We start from the raw sequence: 24,727 nt of genomic DNA, 5'->3' as shown, positions 1-24,727 counted from the left end.
CCTTCAGGCTCTCAAGTCTGATTCCAGATCTGGGGAGGTCAGCCTCTGAAGTGAAATGACCTTACCCTAGCTTCTCTTGGGTACACACAGCTCTCATTCTAACTATGCCAATTGTCATGAGGTTAGCGATCTTTGCCATATCCAATAGCAAACTGCGAACGCATTTCCTTTCTACTCTTATACTACTACAAAACTCATTTCCTTTCTACTCTAATACTATTTATTCTTTTCCCAGCTGGCTGGTCCTTAACCTCAGATTCAAAATATTCCCAGGCTGTCCTTCCAGCTACAGCTGCTCTTAGAACTTTTTCTAATTCCGTATGCCAGCGTGGTCACTATCTAATGCCACACTGCAAAGTCCATGATAAATGGATTGGGCAGTGGTTAAAAAGGACAGAGGTCTGTTTGCAACAAAGTGCTGTCCTCATGAACGCTTGTTCTCCTTAGCTCGTACTATCAAAGATGACTGCAGCTCCAGGGTGCCTTTTCACATGGATACTGCCTTTGATCCAGATGGAGATGTGGGAATATATGTGAGGCTGGTTATGGCTTCTTTCCCAAACACAGGACCAAAAACACTAGTCAGTAAGATGTGAAATGGGCTCTTGTTGAAGGCTGTTGTATAAAACAATTCATGTGAATCTTATTTCCTTTGTGTGACACTTTGCACACTTGTAATCATTTATGTAGCTGCTAAGGTCATCAAGTAAGACTCCTTCAGCGTCATGCAGAATGTTCATCAACTATGTTAAACACACACACACACAAACACACCCCTGTTAAGTCTCTCATATCTAGAGAAAAATAAGTAAAATTACTCTAGTATTAAGTTTTGCCACCACTATACATGTATTCCCTTGAATACTGAAAGGTCCATTTCCTGATTAGTTGGTTTTACTTCTCTACTAAGGTATCAACATTAAAATATCAAGTATAGTCAGAAAATATTTCTGAAAACCAAGATATGGCATAAGATGCAATGATTACTTAAAGATAGCCAAGTAACTACTCATTAATAAGCCCCAATAAGCCAGAAATGATTGAAAGCATATGCATATGTATCTGTAAATAAATAACCAATGGCCAGTTTTTTAGTCAGTATTTTTTGGTCAGTGTTTTATATACATAATTTCATTTAACCATCACATGAACTTGTGCAAATGAGGAAATTTAGAAGTTAAGGAAATTTCTGCAGGTTGCACAAGTAGCATATGATGACCTGGGCAAGAATGTATGTGGAATAAATAAATTAGTGTTCTTGAAAAGAAATGTGAATGGTACTTTTGGCCATGAATTATGATTTGCCATAGTAAAGTCACAAATGACAGCTAAAACCTCTAAATAGTTCTTATGATCAACTCTGGGTAGTGACAACCATAAATACAGATTTATTTAAACTTGGAGTGGCCACATGCTAAAGCCAGAGTGTGATACTGTGGGTATTTATTTCATTTAAATCTAAGTTATGATACCCCTAGCAATACCCTACTTCTAATAATTGTTCCACTGGATTGACAATATTTATTTTATGTCTTGATCTGAAAATTGTACATAGTATAGATCATAGTAACCCTAAACCAACTTCCCTATTTGCTGTGAATTTCATAAGAGAGATATAGAATAAATTGTCAAAATGGCCATCCTGCCCAAAGCAATATACAGATTCAATGCAATTCCTAACAAAATACCAACAGCATTCTTCAATGAACTAGAGCAAATAGCTCTAAAATTCATAAGGAATGACAAAAGACCCGGAATAGCCAAAGCAATCCTGAGAAGGAAGAATAGTGTGGGGGGGTCTCGCTCCCCAACTTCAAGCTCTACTACAAAGCCACAGTAATCAAGACAATTTGGTACTGGCACAAGAACAGACCCATAGACCAATGGAACAGACTAGAGACCCCAGATATAAACCCAAGCATATATGGTCAATTAACATATGATAAAGGAGCGATGGGTATATAATGGGGAAATGACAGTCTCTTCAACAACTGGTGCTGACAAAACTGAACAGCTACATGCAAAAGAATGAAACTGGATTATTGTCTAACCCCATACACAAAACTAAACTCAAAGTGGATCAAAGATCTGAATGTAAGTCATAAAACCATAAAATTCTTAGAAGAAAACATAGGTAAAAATCTCTTGAATATAAACATGAGCAGCTTTTTCCGGAACACATATCCTCAGGCAAGGGAAACAAAATAAAAAATGAACAACTGGAACTACATCATGCTAAAAAGCTTCTGTACAGCAAAGGACACCATAAGTAGAACAAAAAGGCATCCTAAAGTATGGGAGAATATATTTGTAAATGACATATCCGACTAGGGGTTAACATCCAAAATATATAAAGAAGTCACATGCCTCAACACCCTAAAAGCAAATAACCCTATTAAGAAATGGGCAGAGGATCTGAACAGACACTTCTACAAAGAAGAAATTCAGATGGCCAACAGGCACATGAAAAGATGCTCCACATCACTAGTTATCAGGGAAATGCAAATTAAAACCACAATGAGATATCACCTCACACGTAACACCAGTTAGAATGGCCAACAGAGAAAAGACTAGGAACAACAAATGTTGGCAAGGATACAGAAGAAGGCGAACCCACCTACACTGCTGGTGGGAATATAAACTAGTTCAACCATTATGGAAAGCATATGGAGGTTCCTTGAAAAACGAAAAATAGAAATACCATTTGACCCGGCAACTCCAATCCTAGGAATTTACCCAAAGAAAACAAGTTCTCAGATTCAAAAAGACATATGCACCACTATGTTTATCGCAGCACTATTTACAATAGCCAAGATATGGAAGCAACCTAAGTGTCCATCAGCAGATGAATGGATAAAGAAGATGTACATATACACAATGGAATACTTACTATTCAGCCCCAAGAAAGAAACAAATCCTACCATTTGCAACAACATGGACGTAGGTAGAGGGTATTATGCTCAGTGAAATAAGTCAGGCAGAGAAAGACAAGTACCAAATGATTTCCCTCATTTGTGGAGTATAACATGAAGCAAAACTAAAGGAACAAAATAGCGGCAGACTCACAGACTCCAAGAAGGGACTAGTGGTTACCAAAGGAGAGGGGTGAGGGAGGGCGGGTGGTGAGGGAAGGAGAAGGGGATTGTGCGGTATCATGATTGGTGCACACAGTGTGTGGGGGGTCATGGGGAAGACAGTGTAGCTCAGAGAAGACAAATAGGGACTCTGTGGCACTTTAGTACACTGATGGACAGTGACTGCAATGGGGTGGGTGGGGGGACTCAATAATAAGGGTGAATGTAGTAACCACATTGTTTTTCTTGTGAAACCTTCATAAAAGTGAATATCAATGATACCTTAATTAAAAAAATTAAATTAAAAAAAAGAATGATATAGAACAAACAAAACCATGGATCTTCTAATCCCTGTGACAGCTACATTAGTGTCTTTTCTAACTCCAGAAGATAATGTACATTTACTTCAAAGACTCCATAAGATCAGAGATGACACATTGTACATGCACAGGGCTTAGTGAAGTATTTACATTTCTTAAGGTACGTCCTTTGCATGAGACATGTTTAGAGGAATTAGTATCAAAATGCTTAACTTCTGGGTGCTTCTAGTTTGTTGCATCCTTTAGATCACATACTTAAGCACAGATATACTATTTTTTCAATTAGCATTTCACTTGAAAGAAGTACAGTTATGTTTTTCATTTTAAGTTTAATATATAGATCCTGAGTCTATAAAGGTAGGATTACTGTTATTTATAAAAGGACATAGAATTTTTCACTAACTTTTATTAGTGGTAAAGGGGACTTCTTAAATGAAAACGGAAGGTAAACCTATGTTAGGATTATGCCATATATCGAAGTTGCAGAGAATATTACATATAACAATAAGATTTTTCTCCATATGGTACATTAAATTATCAATTATATGTAATTCTTATTCACTTATCAAAACAGAATTATAAATCGGTGGTCATGTTAATAGTACATACTCCTGATATGATGTAATGAGAATGATCTCTGTGATCTTTCTCATAACCTTTGTCTGGCCATGAGAGGGGCATAAAAAACCCCTAATTTTAACAACAGTCTACACAATTCCTGAACAATAGTCCTCAAAATTGTCAAGGTCATCAAAACATGGCAAGTCCAAGAAACTGTCACCAAGAAACTGTCAGATGAGTCTAAGGAGATATTATGGCTAAGTGTAATGTGGTATCCTGGCTGGGATCCTGGGGCAAAAAAAAATGAACATTAAGTAAAAACTTAGGAAATTTGAATAAAGTATGGATTTTAATTTATGATAATGTAGCAATATTGGTTCAGTACATTTGACAAATGCACCATAGTAATGTGAGATGGTCACAATACGGAAACTGGGTGCAGGTATATGGGAATCCTCTGTAATATTCTTGCACCTTTTCTGTAAATCTAAAGCTATCTAAAATTAAAGATTTATTACATTTAAGAAAAATAGAATTATAACCAGTCAATAAGTGGTGCATTATTCCAGTTACTTTGTAGAATCATTATCAGAGGGGATCTTAGTGGTTTTGCTGTTATAGCCTTCTTGTGTTTCAGACTAGGAAATTTCTTAAGGTCATGTAATGCTCTAGGGTATAAACTGGGACTTGAGATGGCATCTCCCAGTTCCAAATCCAGTGCTTGTTATCCTACCTTGCAACGACTCATGCATTCAAAGTCATTCCATCAACATTTATTTAACAGCTATCTTGTGCAAGGTTCTGTATTAAGCCACTGAAACTAGGGCCAATAAATATCCATTATGTACTAAATATTTTATGAGACATCCCATAATGACTTGACAAAATAATAATTAATGATTCTTAATCAGGTTGTTCATTGCTATATTCTTACACATACATAGCAATGAAAAAATGCACTCCAATATTTCTTCAAAGAAAACAATGAATCAATGAAAGAAGACCAACAATTTTAGCTAATGATAGTAGAAGCACTTTTATAGCATTTACAGGTATGAACTTATTCAATCTTCATAAAAACTTAAGAGGGGTCTACTATTTTTATTCCCATCTTAGAGAATAAATGGAGATATGGAGGGATTTGGGAACCTGCTCCATGCTGCAGCTGCCGGCTGTGGTGCAATGATTTGAGCTTAGGCTGACTTGGGAGCACATGCTTTTCATTTATTTTTTTCTTGTTAACATTTTGATTTTTTTCATGAAAGAACTACCTCCCTCCCCTTCAGTTAATGCAAACCGATCATGATTTATTATGCATATTTGAAGGGAGCATCCTGAAAATTTGACTTTAAAAGAAAGTAAACCTGGCTTGAGCTAGTGAATCATCCATTTACACGGAGGTATTAAGTTGCTGGAAGTCACTCAGCAGGAGTGCAGAAAAGACAAGCTCTTGTGCAAAATGGTAAGAGTAAACCACAGGCCCTCCTTCTTGGACCTTTTTCTCATTTTCACAATGAGAAACTGCAATAATGATTCACTTTTCTTAATGTTTCCCAAAGGTGGGTTCAGATTTGTTTGCACTATGCTACCAATGTCCTTTTACGGTCAATATATGTGACAGGGAGGAGGAAGTAGTTCCATGGAAAGAGGAAAGTTTGGAATGGTTTGGTTTTGCACTTCTGTGCTGTGTTTCTGCCAGTGCCCTGTAGCAAATATTCGTTCTTGCAACTGTCACTATTTGACTTTGGCATCCAAACAGATTGCTAAGACTCTGTGGAATGGGCTTTAGTTGAAAATGAAAGGAAACTTGTCAGTCTTCAGAGCGGCTCGTTTGTGGCCCTCATCCTTGTAAATACTTAAAAACAATCCATGAAACCTAAGAAAACATTCCAGAAAATATCCACAACTTGAATTCCAGATAATAAAATAGAGCAGCCAAGTTACATGGTCTGGGTAAGAAATTACCTAAGTCCTAGATACAGACTTATAACCCAGGTGGGAGAACAAAAGGTGGGTTATTTAAGTTTCCTCCCAGGTAACAGGCATTTGTATTAGGACCCATAGATGCTCATTGTATTTTCCTACAGGTTGAAGACACAGAATTATACACGATTTACTTCCATCTTCCCTGCGTGAATTTTGGTCTCATTCAGGCTGGCTACCAAGTCAACAGAACAGCCCTTCCTCTCAAACATGCTGACATTCTAAAGCATAAAAAGGTGCTTTGTGACAATAAATAAATAATATTAATAAATAAATAAGTAGATAGATAGATAAATAGAATCACAAGTTCTTAGAAATTATTACAGGTGGTTTCGTTCTTATGGATTTTATTTACAGAGCACAGTACCACACTCTTAGACCCAGGCAGGAATGGCTTCTGCACTGGGCTCTGTATTTCTGATAGCTCCACGTATCACAAGTCACTGAAACAAGAGGCTATTTTGGATTTTTTGATCTTGTCAAAAAGTTTGTGGAGCATTCAACAACCAAATGAGCAAATGGGAACTATAGGGAGAGGAGGTAAGAGTGGCACTGGGTGCCGTAAAGGCCAGAGTATAGACTCGGAGAGCCACAAGCTTGTGTGTGTGCGTGTGTGGCTATGTGTGTCTGTGTGGGTCTATGTCTATGTGCCTGCATGTGTGGCTGTATGTGTTGAGAGGTGAGAAGAGAAACCAGAGAAAGTGGCTTGTATGTTCAAACTCAGCTACCCCAAATCACCACCTAAGTGTATATCTAAGCAGAGAAAGTCCCCCCAAAGGCATTCCCTTCCTTCTGCTATGGTGGCACTGGGTGAGCGTCAAAGGGCCAGGAAATCCTGAGCTCACAAAATGAGGCTGGAGAGAAAGGACACCTCCGCTAGCAGGTGGGACCTGCTGGGTTGGTCCAGTCACCATCCCACAGTCCTGGCGTTGGGAACAGCTTGTGCCTTTGACCCTGCAGATCTGCGTTACCACTCCATAGGGCTCAGGGCTGACTCAGGTCTGGGGTCTGTGTTCCCAAATACTGCTCATTTCCACAGTGGTTCAGAGCCTCTGTCACAGGGACTGACATAGATGCCCCTCAGAAGGCAAGGTCTCAGTTTTCAGGGAAGAGAAGTTGAGTAGAGTTAGTCTTCTTTTTTTCTTTGCCAGACAATTTGCTCTTGTCCCCTTCTTTCAAGACCACAAATGGGCTCATTCTAGGATGAAAGCCTTGGCATGCATGTCTCATCAGCTGTGTGTAAAGGTTCATAGCTGAATATCCCAGGGATGTTCCTGGCTGATGACCTCTATTGTGTCTTATCATGTTGGAGCCTCAGTTTCTAAAAGTCAGTGGGGATTCTGTTCTCTACTCCTACAGTAAATGTACACTCCAAAACACAACTAGAACAGAGCTTGCTGGGTACTTGGTATCTGATAAACAGAGGCTGCTGTCAACAAATTTCTGTTAGCCATTTGCCTTTCTTTCAAAAGCTGAGGTCATATCCTGTTAAGACACTAGACTGAAAACTGGCATAGCAAAGCAGATGGCAAATCTCTGACCTGCTAACCTCAGTTTTCATCCTTAATCATTTTCGTCTTTTAATTTCTAGAACACTGTTTCTTTCATTCTGTATTCTCGATGCTATTTTGGCTCTTACAACATCCAGCAATGATGGGGCCAAGAGGTTGGAAACTTCTGTGAATCAAAAATAATCCTGTACTGTGACCTAGCGGTTCTGAAACTTTAGTATACATCAGGATCACCTGGGGAATTTGATGAAACAAACAGAATGTTGATTCCCACCCCCAGACTTGAGGATCCCTCTGAATGGGTTGCTGTCTGCATATCTGCATTTCTAACAAGCACCTGGCCTGGTGCTGCTCCTGGTCCGAGGACAATACTTGAGGAAACTCCACTGACAGATGTGTTCATTAGTTTCTGGTTTAGCTTGAACTGGCTTCAGCTGTAGAGCTATAATGTCACTCAGCTAGAAAGTCATGAATGTAAAAGGGGGAAATGAGGGATCAGGAGACTGCTGTCCTGTTTTGCCTGTGACTAAGGAAGTTTCTGAGACATGGGACGTCAGTACTAAAACGGGGAAAGGCCTCAGCAAGTCTGGACGAGTTGATCACCCTAAGGGAGAATTCGGAGTAAGTTAGGAAACAAGTCTTAAGAAATATTTTAGATGCTCCCTAAGCAAGTAATGAACCTTTCTACTGAAAGATGCATTTTTTGGAGATACATGTGATAATCAGTGAGGGAGGATGGAGATGCATTCAGATTCTTGTAGCAGAGAAAAATAACTACAGCGTTTAATTAATCTTCCACTGAGCAGGTAAGCCCGGGGTTCTTTTGTAGGAATATAGTCTTCTCTCCCAAAACGAGTCCGTATGTTTCCAAGGAATTCACTCCCTTCTAGTGCTTACAGACTGTATGCTTCGGCCCTTCCCCAAGTAAATTAATCCAAAGTAATTTAATTCAAAACTAAGTCAATCAGAAGGCAGGGTGGCTAAACCTTTGGCAGAGTTAAATGGTGGGCCTGGTGCTGTAAGTATAACTCATAAACCAAGAAGAAATGGTGAGTTTTGTAAGAATTTGTAAATAAATATTAATAAATAATAAAGAAAGTTTGATGAATAATGAAATTTTTCTGATAAATACAGCAAAAGGAGGGGACAAAAAGAAAATCAATTTATTCCAAAGCTATTTTAAATGACCTGGATGCCACTAGGTTAGGAAGGAGCCCTTTGTAGTCTTCTAGCAGAGATTTTTGTTTTTCCTCCGTAGAGCAGAAGAAAAAACAATCTTTCTAACTCTATGAATGGTAATTCCCTGGCTCTAAGAGCTCTGGGAAGGGAACAAAGTGGTGCATACCACAGTAGCAGTTCCCATTTCCTTTATGAGAAGACCTGTGTATTGAAAAACCTCATTCGAAATTCTGCAAAAAGCAAGATGTGGTTTTCAGAGATTCTCTTATCTGATAGTTATCTGTTCAGTATATACGGCGAGAGTCTTCTCCTTCTGGCCATGTGCTTTATGTTAAGAGTAAGGGTTTTGCCTTGTGTCCTAACTTTCGTAACACCTAACTATTAAGAATTATGATGTGATGAATCATGAATCTTGAAAGCTTTTACTAATTGAAACTGAACACGACGTGAGGCAGACCATGTCTTCTGGCGAGTGAACTCAAGAGCGTGTAGTGAACTGAGAGGGTGGAGGTGGTCTTACCAGACCACCCAGGACACAGATTCTGGCTGCATAAGCCTGTTAGGCAGCCCATACAATAAAAAGGAAGTGAAAACTGGCAGTGCTTCATTTTATTTATTTTTTAATACATAGAGCTGTCTTGAAGATTAGAAAGCAAGATCTCATAATGGATGGCACGATGATAAAATATTTAGTGTGGATACTATTTACAGCATTATCCCATCTGGTCTTAGGCATTTTATTGTATGTGTAAGAGTTTCTTAGCAGTGTTCATTGCAATGTTAGTGTTTCACAGATTAAGTAGAAAACGTTTTAATCATGAGAAAGATACCATGAGGCAACTGGTATGCATTTGCCACACTCAGACATCTAGACTTCAGAATTGTTTACAAATTTCAAGGAAACAAGGAAAGGAGTTTTCAAGGATTAAGTCCCACCACACAAATTGTGGGAAACAGTTGGCAAAGATGAGAAAAATACAGAGAAAGAGAGGACCTTTAAAAACAACCGAGAAAACATACATTTGTTATGGCAACTTATCAACAACAGCTAAGCATTCCATTTAAACTGTAAGCAGCATCTCAAAACTTACAGTACCAGTTATTACACCCAGTTCAAATTATTATTATTTTTTTCTCTGCAGGAAGTGGGGGAAGAGGAAGGTCATCATATAATATAATCACATTTTGACAGAATTTCTCTCCTCAAAGTACTTGTTTCCCTATAATGTTAATAGGCTTCTACCAAGAAGATTTTTAAGAGTTGGAAGACAGATAAAAATTTGAGGAAAAAATGTGCACATCAAAGAAGAACAACGAGAAATCAGAATTCTACCTATTGTGTACAGAAAGGTTGGCTGCTGAAAAATTAATAGAACTGCTTAGAAAATAAGAAAATTCTGGAGCAAATGCCTCTCTTATTCAGCAAATCCAATAGAAATCATACATCAGATTTTCATGAAATTCCAGATATAAAATTCACTCTTCTATTATTCCCATAAACTATCAAACTATTCCAGAAAATCCAAGCTATAGCAAACTGCCTCTTGCACAAAATTCAATACACCATGTATTCTTTTTGTTTTTGAGAATACATTCATTGTAATGTAATTTATCATCATTTTACCAAAACACTAATAAAAACACTAAAAAAGGTCAATATCTCTTCTGTCAGAATGATGCAGAATAACCATTTGATTTTCCTTAGGCCTCATTTAAAAGACTAGTTATCTTGGCATTATTTAAATAGCTTTCAATACAATTATTTATTTAAACCATATCCTTAAAAAAAAAAGACTTCTTGGTTAGCTTTATGAACCAATATTTCATTTAACACCTTAAGATAAATATTTCTTAAAGGCAGAGCTGTGATAATACATGATATACCATCAGAGAATTAATTTCAAAATAAATTTGTATTCTTCGATGGTTAGTACTGGCCATTCTGATCCTGTCAAATGCTAAATATCATTATTGCTACAAAAGGCTAGAAAACTAGTCTCATGCAACATGACCTCTCAAAGGATGAAAACATATGAATTTCATTTCTCACTTTATGATCAAACCAGAACACAATATTAGAGACCATTTGAAATGAAAAGAAGTTCTGAAATTTCATCATTCATTTAGATAACAGAATTTGAAAATACAATTTTTAATCAAGCCTTAGAAAAGAGTCATTAGTTTACCTAGGATACATATTTATATAGCTGCTTTTAATTATCAGTATTTATCACTAATTATCACTACCCAACTGTAAAAGTTAAAATTTAAAGCCAGCACTATTGGGCAACCCTCTTTGTGTTATAGATCACTTTTTGAAGATGAATTTTCTTGGAATAGAACATTTTATTTTTTGTATTTTTTTTTATAAGCCTGTTTTAAATTAACATTAGGTTCTTTTGAAGATGTTTCTCTAGAAATGGAAAAACTGCCTTACCACGCCGTGACATCCTTGCTGGCAGGCTTCTCTGCCTCAGAGCAGCAGCCAGGCCACGAGTGCCAGCCGCCCAGGGCCGGAGGCATGGAGTCAGGCCGAGGGGGTGGGAAGTGTTGCGCACAGAGACCACATCCAAGCCTGGCACTTGGAGGGCTGCTGCCAGAGTCAAGATCACAGCCAGCTCACAACAGCCAATTCTCAGGGCTGGGGAGTGAAGGCAGCGCCAGAAGGCCAATCTGGGTGAGAAGAAACAGCCCTGGGGTATTTGAGGACGTGGCTTTAGATGGTGGCAGGCAGACAAGGTGGTGACCTTGTCAGGTTATTTTTAGCTCGAAGGCCTTACCTCCTGGGCAGCTCTGTCATGGTTTTATGGAGGAAAAAGCACTCGTGGCTACTACCTGCCCCAACCAGAGACAGGAAGAAGAGGCAAAGGGACAGATGGCAGCTGTGCGTCCGGAGACTTGGGGCTTTAGTGCCCCTGGATCACGCTACAGGGGACTGGGATGGGCAGGCAGGCATGCCCTGGGCTCAGGCTGCGGCTCTCTGGACTCCTCTTTTGCTCAATGTGCCTACTTCCTACCTCATCAAAAATAAAATAAAAATATAAATAAATAAATAAGAGAACACACGTGTGCATGTTTCTTTCCCTTTCAGATTTTGGTTTGTGCTGTAAGCCGCCCCTCACTGAAGACAGTTCTAGAGAAAGCAAATTAAAAACTTCCCCGGTTGGCTGGGAAACAAACAAATAAACAGACAGAAAAGTGACCAAGGGTTGGGCAGGTGTTCGGCTACCAGAGCTGAGCTGTGCTGTCTGGCTCAGGGAGATCATCTTTTCTCAGAAGCTCATCCAGAGAACATCCCTGTTTGGGCCTAACTTTATAAAAACACAATGCTTTTTACCAAAATTGAAGCCCCAGATAAATTTTGCTGGATAATTTAAGTGCACAGATAATTCTAAGTATTGGGAGAATTCTTGAAGAATGATTAGACATTGAAAATATTGTTTTTCACACATGACATTCAACATGTATGCATTTTCAGCATGGCAATGCCATAATTTCAGCAGTTGTTTGCTTTTATTTAACAATTCCACTGTGGTCTAACCTTCACAATATAATTGCAAAGCCAGTAAAAGTCTCTTAACTGCCTGACTTGTCAATCTTGGTTAATAAATGTTTCCGCAGACTGGAAGATTAATTAAGTTGAACAGATCTGAATGAAGTAGAAATTATTTTTATTTGCTTATTAACTCTGTTTTTTGCAAGATAAGAGAGAACTAGAAAGAAGAAGCAAGACAGAAGAGCAAGTGGTACATGTCTTATTTGCCCTTCTAAATTATGGTTTATAGCTAGAGAACTTTTATGAACTTCTCCTTTAAAGGATATTTTTATCAGTCAACCCAGATGGATCAATATGACGAATGAATCCAAAGGATTTGGATGAAATTCTTCTCTTTCAATCTCTGATGGTCCCATCATCACAGATGTTCCATTTCTACTGAAGAATATATCCTGTTATGATCTCTGAGATGTTAATGGAAAAGGTGTCACCAGTTATGATGATTTATGAATTCTGATGTGAATATCACTGAAACACACAAATGCAGGGCAAATGCCAAAGAAGTCTACAGCTGATTTTTAAAGATATATTTTATACAATATACTCAAAATGATAGATAATGCATCACTCAAAATGAGATAAACACTGCTTCTTCAACTATTTTTATGTCTCATTATTTTTTGCTCTTTTAAATTTTACATGATATAGAATAGCTCTCTCTGGTTAGTTCAACAACCTAGCTGCCTCGTTTTGTAGGTCCTTATTCTAAATGTCATTACGGTTACACGAATCTGCTGTCAGGTATAACAGTGCACTCCCAAAGGTAAACTTAAATAAGGAAAAAATTAAACAAAAGTGCCTTAAAGAAAATTCAAAAGATATGGTAGTAATGCTCTATATTTGTTAGTCCTCCTTAACTTTCAAATAACTTTTGTAGACACTTCTCTCTTTTTATCCTTAAAATGGTAATGTGAAATAGTAATTAAGAGCTTTCATTTTATAAGAGAAAAAAATAGTTTATAGGTAAAATGTCACTTGCTAGAACCACATAGTTATTAACTAGGAAAGGCACTACCAGTAAGAAAATTTTTTATGGCTTATTGCTGCCACCTGGTAGAAAATATTATCTTTGGTCATCAAGAGCTAAATGGAACAAAATTACATAGTGATAGGACATTGTGGAATCATACAGTAATTTTCTTTTTTTCCTAAGATGTATATGATTAGAACACATTATACACTTAATTTTGAACTAATTTTATAGTCTTAGAATATACATATGCATTCAACATTTTTGTGTAATAGTCTTACTGTATTATTTAAACCTAATGAACCATGTCCAATTTTTAATATCTACTTAGATTTACTAAGGTTTTTGGCCTTACTTTTAGAAATTACAATCATTTCAAACAAAAGATAAAGATATTCTTTTAAAATAAGAGTTAGATCACATCAGTCTTCTCTTCCAAATTCAACAATGGCTCCCCTGTTTTACCTCAAGTAAAAGCCAATGTTCAGCTAAAAGCCTTACTTACCCCTTAGAACAGGAACAAGACAAGAATGTCCTTCTCATCATTGCTACTGAACTTCCAGCCAGGACTTTTAAACAAGAACAAGTAATAAAAGGTATCCAGATTCAAAAGGAAGAAGTAAAACTATCTCTATTAACAGGTGACATGATCGTATATATAGAAAACCCTAAAGAATCTGCAAAGAAAATAGAAATAAATCAGAGCTAATAAATGAGTTTAGCAATGTTGCAGAAACCAAGATCAATGTACAAAAATCAGGTGTATCTCTACCTGCATTCAAAGCAATGAAAAATAAATTCCTTATCTATGGATTGGAAGACCTACTACAGCAAAGATAGCAATACTCCCTGAAGCAATGTACATCTTAGATGCAAATTCTATCAAATTCACAATGCCCTTTTTTGCTGACCTGAAGTTCATATAGAAATGGAGGGATCCCAATAAGGTTTTTCAACAATATTGAAAAAAGAAGAGTTGGAGTACTCACATTTCTTTATTTCAAAACTTACTGAAAAGCTGCAGTGTGGCATAAGTATAGACCTATCTAATCTACAACAGAGTGAAATTAGAGAGTCCAGAAATAAGTCCATACATCGATGGCCAATTGATTTTTGACAAGTGGGCCTGGGACAAATGGATAGCCCCATGCAAGAGAATGAAGCGGAACCTCTGCCTCACACCACATTCTACTCACAATGGATCAACAACCTAACTGAAAGAGCTAAAACTAAAGATCTTGTAAGGAAAAATAGTTGTAAATACTTGTGACCTTGGATTCAGCAATGGTTTCTTTAAAATTATACCAAAAGCAATTACACAAGCAGCCAATTAACAAGTGGACCAAGACTTGAATAGACATTTCTCCAAACAAGATATACAAATGGCCCAAAAACACCCAAAAAAGATGTTCTACATCATTAGTCATTAGAGAACTGCAGATCAAAACCACAATGATATGTCATTTCACACCTACCAGGCTGCATATAATAATGATGAAAAAGGTAAAAAACAGAAAATAATAATGTGTTATTAAGGATGTGGAAAAAATGGAATCTATGCTCATACATTGTTAGAAAGAAGATAAAATGCATAATCGTTGTGGAAAGTTTAGTAATTTCTCAGAAATTTAAATATAGGGGTAACATATGATTCAGTAATGCCATTTCTAAGTATATACACAAGATAAGAGAAAATATATTTTAACTCACAAACTTGCAAGTGAACACTCATAGTGGCACTTACTAACTGCCAAAAATGGCAACAACAAAAATGTCCATCAGTCAATGAATGGATACACAAATGTGGTATGCTCATACAATGGAATGTTACTCAGACATCCCAAGAAATGGAAGTGCTGATACGTTTTACAACAAGGAAGAATCTTGAAAGCGTTACATTAAGTGAAAGAAGCCAGTCACAAAACACCACATATTGTATGATCCCATTTACCAGAAAAGCCAAATTCACAGAGACAGAAAATAGACTGTGGTGGCCAGAGAATGGAGGAAAGGGGAAGAAAGGAAGTATGGAGTTTCTGTTGGTGGTGATGGAAATGTTATGGAAGTAGTTGTAATAGCTGCACAACATTGTGACCATACTAAAAACTTCTAGATTGCACTTTAAAATGAGTACAATAGTGAATTATGTTACGTGAATTTTATCTCTATTAATTTTTTTTTTTTCTAAACCAATATCCTTGCAATGGCCAGAAGGTTCTCTGTGGTCTGGTCCTCCATTATCTATCTGACTTTATCTTTTTCTACCTTCCATTTTGCTCTCTCTATAATAACCACACTGCACTAGCCTTCTTGTTCTTTTTTAAGCAATCCAGCATGCTCCCACCTCAGAAACTTTGTGTCTGCTCTTCCATTTATCTGGAATACTCTTCCCCAGTAAATCCCATTACTCAACTCCTCTCCACCTTCAAGTCTGAATCACCTTCTCAGTGAGGCCTTATCTTACCACCCTGGGTAAAACTGTATCCTCTATGCATGCCTGTAATTCCTCTTTCTCTCCATAGAAATGATCACATTCACATATGCTATGAAATATATAACTACCTAAGGGCTGTTTATTATCCGTCTCCCCAGTGGAATGTAAACTCTATAAGAACAGGGGTTTTCAGTTGTTTTGTTCTCTGCTGATTCTTCGCATCCAGAATTGCACCTGAAACATAATAGACCCCCAATAAATATTCTTTAATGAATGAATGAACAATCTAAAAACCCAGGAAATAAAATGACACTTGGAAAGGAAGAGTGGACAGTAGGAGAAGGCAGATAAAGACCCAACATTAGTGTGTGACTCCATGTGTGAGGAAATCATTTTTTTATCTCTTTAAAATTTCTGCTTTCTTTCATTCAAGTATGACTTAATAGGTAATTTGAGAAAAATGGATATGGTTTTTTAAAATGAGGAATCTTGTAACATGATTTATGAAGTCCCAGCTCCAAAATAATATGACACTTGGAAAAATAAGATATTTATAAAAACTCAGCTGTAAGGATCCACAGACTTCCTAAAGAAGTGATTAAGAAGATCTGATAATTACATTCAAATAATTCTTCACTAGCCCTCCAGTTACCAAAGGCCAACGGCTGAATTAGATATGGTATATGTGGAAAATTATTTTCTGAATTTGCAAAGCTATGTCAGTGATATGATTTTCAAGGCACTATTGCCACGCCTTCCCAACCCTTTCATCCCCATTTTGCTAGGTCGGGAAGAAAGGGATGACACAGTCCAGAAAAGAAAGTTTTCTGAGACTCTTGAGGAAAAGCAACCGTCTAACTTCAGGCAGTTGAAAAGAGATTTTAATGTAAAAACTACTAATGCAAGAAAAAAGACTGTAGGAAAATACTCAAACAGCAAGTAGCTGTGTAAAACCTATGATGAATAACATTAAGAAATAGATTAAGGGTTTTTTCTTTAAAACTATAGGTAGAAGTATAAAAAATAGTTTACTTTTGCTAAATATTATGGTTCTTTAAATCTTGTTTTAAAACAAAATGAATTTTATACTTACTATTAGGACTAGCTAATACTTACACTTACATTTATTTATTTTATTTTTTGTTTCATTTTGTTTTATTTATAGAAACACCACCATCATTGAGTAAAAACACACACTGATTTTTTTTTTTCCCCAAATAGTTAATTCTATGAGGAGCCTACCTCTAGGATTATCAACCTTTGGAAACTTTATAAGCAATTTTGATCTTGTAGCTAAGACTAAGTAATTTCAAATCTACTAGTCCATAAATTGGTATAGCCACTTTGGAAAACATTTTGATATAGTTCCTCAAAAGGTTAAAACAAGGCTACTATACAATCCAGCAAATCCCATCCTACTCAAATGCACTCATACCTACGAGAAAGGAAAGCATATGTTCACACAGAGTCTTGTATACAAATGTTCACAGCAGCAGACATACCCATATAATGGGTAATTATTTTGTACTACAGAGGATCGAAGTCATGATACATGGCGTAGCATGAATGAACCTTGAAAATATTATGGTAGTAAGAGAAATCAGTCATAAAGCACCAGGTATTATGTGATTCTATTTCTGTGAAATGTCCAGAATAGGCAAATCTAGAGAGACAGACAGTCTATCAGCAGTTGCCAGTGGGGTGGGGGTCAGGCCACAGAGAGCGACTACCAGTGCACAAGGGGCTTCTTTCATGGCTTCTGAAACTGACTGTGCTGATGGTTGCACAACTCTGTGAATACACTGAAAACCACTGATTTGCACACTTAAATGGGCAATCTATGGAAATTGTATGGCAGGTGAACCATATCTCAATAATGCAGCCATTAAAAATACATAATCAACTGTGAGAAATCCCCTTAAATCCTCGCTCCCTCATTTCTTGTTTGCTGTGAGAAAGCACAGCCACACGTGGCTCCTGTCACCTAGAGGATAAGAAGACGGCAGAGGTTGTATCCACTCATGTTGGTGCAGGGGTGGACTTCAGGAGTATCAAGAGGGGATGGGGCCCCTGGGTTTCTAATGCCTTCAGGATGCTCTCTCAGGGGGTTGAGCCTTGTAAATGAATACATGCAAACAGGAAAATAGTTTGCATGTATCTGAAGTCAAAAAAGAATCTCCTAAAACACAATTATTATCACTCTTCTGCTAAAAATCTCAAATACTCTGTATAATATTCCAGTCATCCCTTGAGAGCTCCCCAGCTTCAATACCAGCTCCCCCATGTGCTACATTTCATCCTGTCAAACTATCCTAGTTACCCCAATGTCTGTGCTCTTTCCCAGCTCAGTACGCATCTTTTGGCCAAGGCGCAGCACAAGTATCATTGTAGACATTCGGTGTTTTCTTCTCCATATGCTTATAACCCCTTGCTCATATTCCTATTTGGGTACTAATCATGTTACTATAATTATTTTTTAAATTAGTAATCTTTTCCCCAGACTGTGAGTCTCCCAAAGGCAATATCTGGCACATGTAAAGTGCTTAAATAAAGTACTGATTATTTGGCTGAATGGATGAGTGATTGAATCCAGTGTTGCATTTAACTATCTCTGCTTCTCATCTCTGTTCTACAAGGAAAAGAAGAGGAGCGTGGAGTGAAACGATATTTTATAAGTGAATTGTAAGTTTAAAAAATGGTGTGGGCAATCTCAAATTAAATGGGTGAACAAAAAGCACAAGATTGGTGTGAAATAAGCACAAGATTGACAGGATGTGTTTTCTCTCCATGAGTTCTCAATCCCTATCAAGACAGCATTCCACTACGCTAAGTATAGTTTGTTTTGAAACAATACAGCCCATAGACACAAGCCAAACTACCTCTAGTGCTCATCCAGGGTACCATAATCTATTTCATTACTTGATGAAATGAAACAGGTTTGGCATTCAAATTGATGGACTGTCTATACTGAATTGTTACCTTTCTAAGATACGTTCAATGGTCACTATGATAATACCCAATTTTCACTTTAGGAGACTTTAGCCTTCAGCTGGCATGTAAAATGGGAGTCCCCTCTTTAAGTCTGGAAATACAAAACTTGGTTCCAGGTCTCAGACTGACCATGTACACCTTCCCATAGCCTTGCTTCACAACCTAAGCTGCAACGAGCATCGGCCCACATCACTAATATCACTGGCTGCTGCTAAATCACCTGTCAGATTTGCTGAACTCTCAATTTACTCTGAATGTTAAACTTGCTCTTTTGTGTCCATGTTTCTGTTGCTGCTGTTTACTTATGGATTCCCAAAAGATTCAGGCCTGACCTCAGTTTCACACTCAGATGCCCTTCCAATAATACAATCTTTTTTCCCTCCAGTGTAGACAAAATAAAATTGAAATATCCTTTAGTGTTGTATGCCCTAACTTGCAAGAACGACAGATGTAGATCTGGAGTAGAATGCTTTTGATTTCTTTACCTGCCTGAAATTCAAAGGGCTCAGCCTAAAGCTCTGTGCAACTATTTCATAACTATTTCACATATCAGATTATGTGAGAAATAGTGTCGAGAGCTGCAAAGCAGTTGATGGATATTGGGTATTCATTATTTAACTTTGCTTATACCATATTATATCCATTATAAAGCTTTAACAACATGCTTTCAAATTATGAACTTCAATGGGGACAAAGAAAACCCAACAAAGCAATTGTTTTAAATATTATATTACATGTAGCTTAGAAATTAAATCTTTGTATGCAACCTTGTGATGAAGCCACAACAAATGATTATTTTAATAAACACACAAGTGTTTACAAATGTGGTCTTTGAGCTCTATATGTAGAAGGAATATTTCATATTGTTTTCTATTGACTAGAAACATATTTAAGGAAAGTATATATAGCAAAGTTACTTATTAAAGCAGTCATAACATCTAAAATTGATGGTTTTCAAATCTGATATAGAGTCACGTGTAGAACTTTTAAAGAAAAGAACAATTAATTAGGACAGCTGAATTTGTGATCTAATTCCTGAAAGACTCAAGACTCATCTTTCTGTCATGGGAAAAAAAAAAAAGATGATTGCCTTAACATCTAAGATTTGTTTAGCATCGTACAATTCGGTAAATGCTTTTACAATCATTCATTTCCACAGAATCCTTTAAAATCAGAGCAGGAACTATTTCTGCTTCTTTAAAAAGACAAGTATTATTGATAACACTGTGTTGTTAAATTTGCTAAAAGATAAATATGTGAGCTGATAGAGGTGTTAATTAATTAGATGGGCGGAATCCTTTCACAATGCCTATGTACATCAAATCACCACCATGTACCCTTTAAATATCTTACAATTTTGTATGTCAATTATATCTCCATGAAAGTGAAATAAAAAAAACACACATGTTGGGAGACTTGAACTAATTCCCCCTAAGACACAAACCAGACCACTGTGTACCTCTCCCTTCCCATAAGGCATCTGAGGGAATTGAGGTGAGGGGTGAATGTAAAGTGAAAGAACGGAACACTCTCTGCTTTTCATCTTCCAAAATCATTTTCAAGGTTTAGTGTTTCCTCTTGGGTCTTCACATTTTTAATGACATGAACTTTTTAAATCTAAAATTCTTCTTTGAAATTAAGTTTTAATTTTGAAGAAGACAATTTAAGAGAGCAATTCTAGTCCTGATGTTATAAATCCAAATTACTCATGTTGGGCCAAATGTTAAATAGTAACTTAATTGCCTTCAAATTTGCACAGCAACTAATTAGGCCTCTGGCCAGTTGCAATCACACACTATCAACTTGTGGCTGTACATTTCAAATGTTCACAGAGCATTTGGGTGCTCATCTGAGAGTGTGTTCCCTGGGCAGCTGCAAAGGTCCAGGTAAGCTCCTGGCCAGTGCAAACTGGGACCAAACACATCTGCAGCCATATCAATGTATTTTTAATCTCTAAGCACTTAACATCTGGCTTAGATACTCCCTGGGACTTTCTAGTTCTTAGCAGAATAGATACAAGCAGGTACTTGATTATATAGTAGTTGACAGATACATTTTATGAGCGAGCTGATGTTTTTGGCCCTTATAACGTTCTCATGGTAAATTTCAGTTTGGCACATCTGCATGTACAATGCCAACAATACCAAGACCAGAACCTCCAGAGTGCCCCATACTGGTTTGGAGGTTGGAACTGCTATATGCAAATCTAAACACAAACTTTTCCACTTTAATTTAATCTCCTTCTATTTCCCCCTCCCCCCACCCCCCTTCCAGAGATAGCATGCAAGAATTCTCTGGTACTTAAGATTTCTCAGACTATAACCTTGTGAGCCAGGATTTAGTCTCAGACTGTAATTTTGTGACTCAGGAGTTAGTCTCTGGAGAAAATGTTGTATAATGAATATCTAGAGCAACTGTCATGGAACAAACTGGAAGAGAGATTTTCTTCAGAGCTGATCCTGATGCTGATGATACTTCCTTGCAATCACGTAAGTCGAGAGAAGAAATATAAATAGAGATAGATAGGTAAAATGGTAGGTATATACATATTATTTTAAGGATAAAAGTAGACATCAAAATACATGTTAACATTATGTGAGTAATAAATAGCAATTTTTAGGAGGCTAAGGATAAAAACATAATGGAGGCAAGACAGAGAATACATTAAATTTTAAATGCTATAAGGTTTGAATTATGAAAGGCTACCTTATATTTGAGAATTATGTAATTTATGTATTATATAATATGCAATATATGTAACTACAAGTAATTATATATATACTATATATGTAATATATAATTATATGTAAAATAATTATATAATGCATAACAGGGTAAGCTAAAAAGCTAAGCAGACAACACCAAATAAAACAATGTTTAAAGTATTATTTGGTGAAAAATATGTACAGACTTGAAAGATTAAAAATGTAGACTAAGCTACAATGATATTAAGAGCAATACATATAATTTTATTAGTCTAGGTAATTAAAATAGTAAATATACAAAAATAAAATAGATTAAGAGGCAAAATAAAGTAGAACATAAAATGTTCAATAAACAAGATTACAAAACACTACATGTAATGTGATCCCATTTCTGTAAAAAAGTACATCCCATATATTTTTAAAAGGAAACAAGGATAAGTAATATTCTCTGTATTAAAATACACACACAACTTATTTTTACAGTTAGAAAAAATACTAGTTACTTAAAATAATGAAGAGGCAGAGAGCCTGGGCCATGGCACAGCAAGACTGTAAAGCTCGAAGCAAGCCAGCCACTGAGACCCACAGAGAAGTCCCCACGGGGTAGCCTAGTAGTTCTGAGGGTCTTCAGAGCTGAATGCCCCAGCAGAGGAGAAGCAGCTCAGCCCTTTCACGTCCAACTTTCAAGTCCCAGCTCTTTAGGAGAGATGGCTAGTTTCCTCTCACCTATGACCCTAGACTCACTCTCTAGCCTTCTCCGCAGCTGCCCGTAAGAAAGGACAGGCGCCCATTTTCAGGGGGTCACGTGACAAACCTCTTTAGGTCTGTGGTCACTCATTTTTCACCGTGACAGACCTTATTAGATGAAATCTAAAATTTATGGACAGAGTTATATGTTTATAGTTTTAGACATTACATTTTTCTTCCCAGATTGGGACTATTTATTATATAGCATACTCGGGAGAGCCACTTAGCATCGGTTTCTTCACATGCATCAGGAATGAACCTATGTCCCCTACTGTTTTATTTTTAGGAGGCTACAACACATATATGAATGTAACAATTGAAACAAAGCAATGAACTGAAGTGAGTTCAGCAGAGGTAAACACTAGCACAATTCTTTGCTTAACCAAAGGAAGCAAACGTTACAATAAGCCTTAAACCATATAAATCTCTACCTAAGGCAAATATTTTAGAGAACAATATTCTCAGGGTATTTGATAAAGCAACACCTCAAACACATAAAGCAGACTTTTGCAGAGATTTCAAAATGGCTTTATAATCACTGACTTGAAGTTTAATGTAGAAATACACATATACTTAATTTGTTAACCATGTAATCTTATATTCTCAAATGGAAAACCAAAAGCTTTCTTTTAAATGGATCTACTAATCTGAAGAATAAATCTTAAGTCTAATAAATACATTTTTATATTTAATACAGCACAGAAATATATTCCCATGCTGTCTCTCTCTGTGTGTCTCCCTCTCACAGGCACACACACAGACACACAGAGGCATACCTGCCCAGGGAACCTCAAGCCCTCAAATGCTTGTTGCTTTTTTTCTCTCTTGAACATTGTATCAACTTCAGAAACAACAGCAGTCAATTCTTCTCCAAATAGAACTGCAGTTTTAAAAGCACAGCTGTTAGAAGCTGCAGTCCAAAGTTAATATGTTTATGCCATGTTTTCAACTCATAGGCTCCCCAATTCCTTTTTTGTGAAAACACAGACACACATCCTCAATTATTTACAGCCCCTGGAAAATAAAATACATACACATGCATACAGCATGTCCACGCACACAATCGCAAACACAACTCATGAGAACCATTTCCTCAAATAATTTCTGGGTTAAGAGAAAAAAATTCACAGAAGATATGTAGAATATTATGCATGAATGCAGAAATATACCCATGTGAAAATGAGATAGTATCCCTGCTTATCATACACGACTCACCATGCTGCTTTTTCACTGGGGTGCAGGCTGAGGGATTAAAGCAGATTTATGTGGCCATCATGTGACCCCCACGGCTGGCCAAAGATTTTGCTACAAAGTGAGAAGCTATAAATTTATTTCTCATTAAATACTTAGTCATCCTCACAGGAAGATTTTATATCCCAGCACTCTTTATACGGGACATTTTCTGCTAAATATGTCCTCACACCTATGTTTTTCACTATTTCCTTGACCACTTGGAAAACCTAAATTTTATTTTCCTGTAGGAAACTGCATTTATGTCTAGAGTCTGCCCAATGTCTTTTACTTTTAGATTACATTTTTACATAAACCATTAAGTGTTTAATGAAAAACACACTAATTTTTAGACTGTTTTCTTCACGGAAGATTCTTTTATTCAGAACCATGGTTATGTATATCTCAGTTATTTTAAAGTACTTTCTTTTCTCAATGGGAAGAATCACATATTGAAATATTTCATGCAGAGCTTAAGTCTAATGGGTCTCTCTTTTTCCTAATTATAGTTTTGCAAGCCCCCCATCCCCATCCTCAAGAGGGCCATATGCTCTCATCACCTGGCAAAAGTCAATAACACAAGACAAAACATTTTAAAGTCCAGGAAAAGCCATAAAAGAATGAATGAATCAGAAGCCAAACCTGTCAATTATCACCAGGACTTAAGCCTAAATTCTCAAATAATTTCTCCAAGTATATACTAGAATTATTTATTTTTCTTGGCACTCCTGTCTTACATCGGGGTGTGTTTCGACATGGTACATTCTGTCCTGACCTTGCTTCTTCCTTTAGTGTGAAAAGTAAGCCATTCAGAGTCCACCTGTGTGAAGTTATAACATTTCTATAATCTGTTTATCACCCATTTTACATTGGTGACTAATTGCACCATAGAACTAAGATGGGCACTGAGGGTAGGATTTGGCACAGAACCAGACTCACGCCTGCACACCTACACTTCTCTCAGACTCTACAATACTCATTTTCCATCACATTCAGGATACAGAGACTGCTGTGAGCATGAAGAGAGGTGCTCTTCTGCATAAACTCATACTGGGCACCTCTGCAAGAGTTTGCAAGTATTTTGTGAAGCTGTTGCTGCCATCTATTTTGAAAGCAAAGTTCAGAATCTTATTATTTGTCACCTACACCACTAAAATAGCTCTGTACATGATGTCTGCATGTATTCTGTTACATTACCTCAAGCCATTCTAATGTGTACATTTATAATCAATTTTTACCTTATAATATGTTCAATTGCACAACATTTTTGGGAACAAAATACAATGACCTTCATATGGTTTATAAGGTCCTTCAGATCCCTTCTTAATTTTCTAGACTCATCTTTCACCTTGCCCACTCCTCTATATATTTATATGTCCACTCTGCTCCAGTCATATTGAGGTCCCTTCATTTCCTTGAAAATCATTCTTATCTCATGGATGTTAAACATTGCATCACCTTTGCCT

General features: G+C 36.9%; 1 protein-coding gene across 3 annotated transcripts in view; it reads right to left on the bottom strand.

Annotated features, from left to right (window-relative positions):
* The window catches only part of ZNF385D (zinc finger protein 385D), a 955,616-nt gene that overhangs the window by 14,565 nt on the left and 916,324 nt on the right, over positions 1-24,727 (bottom strand). The gene's annotated exons all lie outside the window — the stretch shown is intronic.

Source organism: Manis pentadactyla, chromosome 14 (assembly GCF_030020395.1).
Source record: "Manis pentadactyla isolate mManPen7 chromosome 14, mManPen7.hap1, whole genome shotgun sequence".
NCBI lineage: Eukaryota > Metazoa > Chordata > Mammalia > Pholidota > Manidae > Manis > Manis pentadactyla.
Note: the sequence above shows the minus strand (reverse complement) of the source record. Positions and strands in the feature narration are given on the sequence as shown.